Source organism: Heterodontus francisci, unplaced genomic scaffold, assembly GCF_036365525.1.
Source record: "Heterodontus francisci isolate sHetFra1 unplaced genomic scaffold, sHetFra1.hap1 HAP1_SCAFFOLD_51_2, whole genome shotgun sequence".
Taxonomy (NCBI): Eukaryota; Metazoa; Chordata; class Chondrichthyes; order Heterodontiformes; family Heterodontidae; genus Heterodontus; species Heterodontus francisci.
The window spans coordinates 6584515-6587179 of NW_027141369.1; positions in this window are offsets into that span (position 1 = coordinate 6584515).

Sequence of the window (2665 nt, forward strand, 5' to 3'; positions counted from 1 at the left end):
CTGCAGGAATTTCCACTGGGAGCACAAATTCACAAAATCTACCTTTTATATATCGATTCATTTTGATTGTCCTTCTTGAAAATTATTTTGAAACAATTTAAACATCAACCCACAGCCCCATGACTTGGTCAATTATGAGGTCATCCTCTGACAGGTCATGTGACAGCTGGAGCCACAAGACATCAGAACCAGATTTGTGATGGATTAAAACCCGGAATCCTGTCCCAATGGCTTTTCAAATAAAGCTGTTGCTGTTTGAAAACACAGCAGTGAAACTTTCTGCCTGACCATGAGGGGAGCTCGGGAGAAATTTACAAAACTCAATCCTTCAACAAAATAGTTCATAAACCATTAATATCGAAATCATGTGAGGATTCATATGCAGGAGAAACAAGCAGAATACAGAAAGTACAGAGGAGAGCTGAAAAAGGAAATGAGATCAGCAAGAGAATGTATGAGAAAAGATTAGCAGGTCACAGAACTGGGAACACTGAAGTCTTTTACCAACATATGGACGATCAAAGAAAGGGTGGGTCAATTAGGAGATCCTGTGGAGGCAGAGGTTGTAACTGAGGTACTAATTAAGTACATTTCATCTGTCATCACAAAACAAGCAGATTGTGCAAATGTCACAGTAAAGGAGGAGGTTGTGGAGAAATTGGAGGGGATGAAAATAGATAAAGAGGAGATAATTACAAGGTTAGCAGTGCTCACAGTAGAAAAGTCACCCGGTCTGGATGGGCTGCATCCTGGGTTGCTGAGGGAAGTAAGGGTGGAAATAGCAGAGACTCAAACCACAATCTTTCAATCCTCCTTGAATATGGGAATGATGCCAGAGGACTGGAGGATGCAGGTAAGCTTAGGTAGTTCGATCTCAGTTTAACTTGACCATTTTTATAATGTATCTGTTGCAATAACTAATAAGGTCAAGGTAGCCATTTTACAATTAACACATGACCAAAGGAGCCATTTTGTGTTCAGTACTAACGTTTATATCCTGTATAATTAATGAGTAGCTACCCAATGAAAGCAATGTGAGATCAATGATACATTGCTTTCATTGATCTCACCAAAGCCTTTGACCTCGTCAGCAGACGTGGTCTCTTCAGACTACTAGAAAAGATCGGACGTCCACCAAAGCTACTAAGTATCATCACCTCATTCCATGACAATATGAAAGGCACAATTCAACATGGTGGCTCCTCATCAGAGCCCTTTCCTATCCTGAGTGGTGTGAAACAGGGCTGTGTTCTCGCACCCACACTTTTTGGGATTTTCTTCTCCCTGCTGCTTTCACATGCGTTCAAATCCTCTGAAGAAGGAATTTTCCTCCACACAAGATCAGGGGGCAGGTTGTTCAACCTTGCCCGTCTAAGAGCGAAGTCCAAAGTACGGAAAGTCCTCATCAGAGAACTCCTCTTTGCTGACGATGCTGCTTTAACATCTCACACTGAAGAATGCCTGCAGAGTCTCATCGACAGGTTTGCGTCTGCCTGCAATGAATTTGGCCTAACCATCAGCCTCAAGAAAACGAACATCATGGGGCAGGATGTCAGAAATGCTCCATCCATCAATATTGGCGACCACGCTCTGGAAGTGGTTCAAGAGTTCACCTACCTAGGCTCAACTATCACCAGTAACCTGTCTCTAGATGCAGAAATCAACAAGCGCATGGGAAAGGCTTCCACTGCTATGTCCAGACTGGCCAAGAGAGTGTGGGAAAATGGCGCACTGACACGGAACACAAAAGTCCGAGTGTATCAGGCCTGTGTCCTCAGTACCTTGCTCTACGGCAGTGAGGCCTGGACAACGAATGCCAGCCAAGAGCGACGTCTCAATTCATTCCATCTTCGCTGCCTTCGGAGAATACTTGGCATCAGGTGGCAGGACTATATCTCCAACACAGAAGTCCTTGAAGCGGCCAACACCCCAAGCTTATACACACTACTGAGTCAGCGGCGCTTGAGATGGCTTGGCCATGTGAGCCGCATGGAAGATGGCAGGATCCCCAAAGACACTTTGTACAGCGAGCTCGCCACTGGTATCAGACCCACCGGCCGTCCATGTCTCCGTTATAAAGACGTCTGCAAACGCGACATGAAATCGTGTGACATTGATCACAAGTCGTGGGAGTCAGTTGCCAGCATTCGCCAGAGCTGGCGGGCAGCCATAAAGACAGGGCTAAATTGTGGCGAGTCGAAGAGACTTAGTAGTTGGCAGGAAAAAAGACAGAGGCGCAAGGGGAGAGCCAACTGTGCAACAGCCCCAACAAACAAATTTCTCTGCAGCACCTGTGGAAGAGCCTGTCACTCCAGAATTGGCCTTTATAGCCACTCCAGGCGCTGCTTCACAAACCACTGACCACCTCCAGGCGCGTATCCATTGTCTATCGAAATAAGGAGGCCCAAAAGAAAGCTACCCATCATGAAACAGATGTTTGTAAAGGTAATGGACCTTGATTGAGTTATAAATAATGAATCAATAAACATTTTAGAGAGAATGGGTTTTCATTTAAAGTTAGTTCAATCTAATTACTGTGAGTTTCTGTGTCTGTGTGGGAAAGGGCAGTTTCAGCGAAACGTATTCAAACAATGGACCTTTCTCAGACCCCTGATAAAACCCATGGTCTGGTACATCGTGACCGTCAAGAGTCTCGATTCAATGA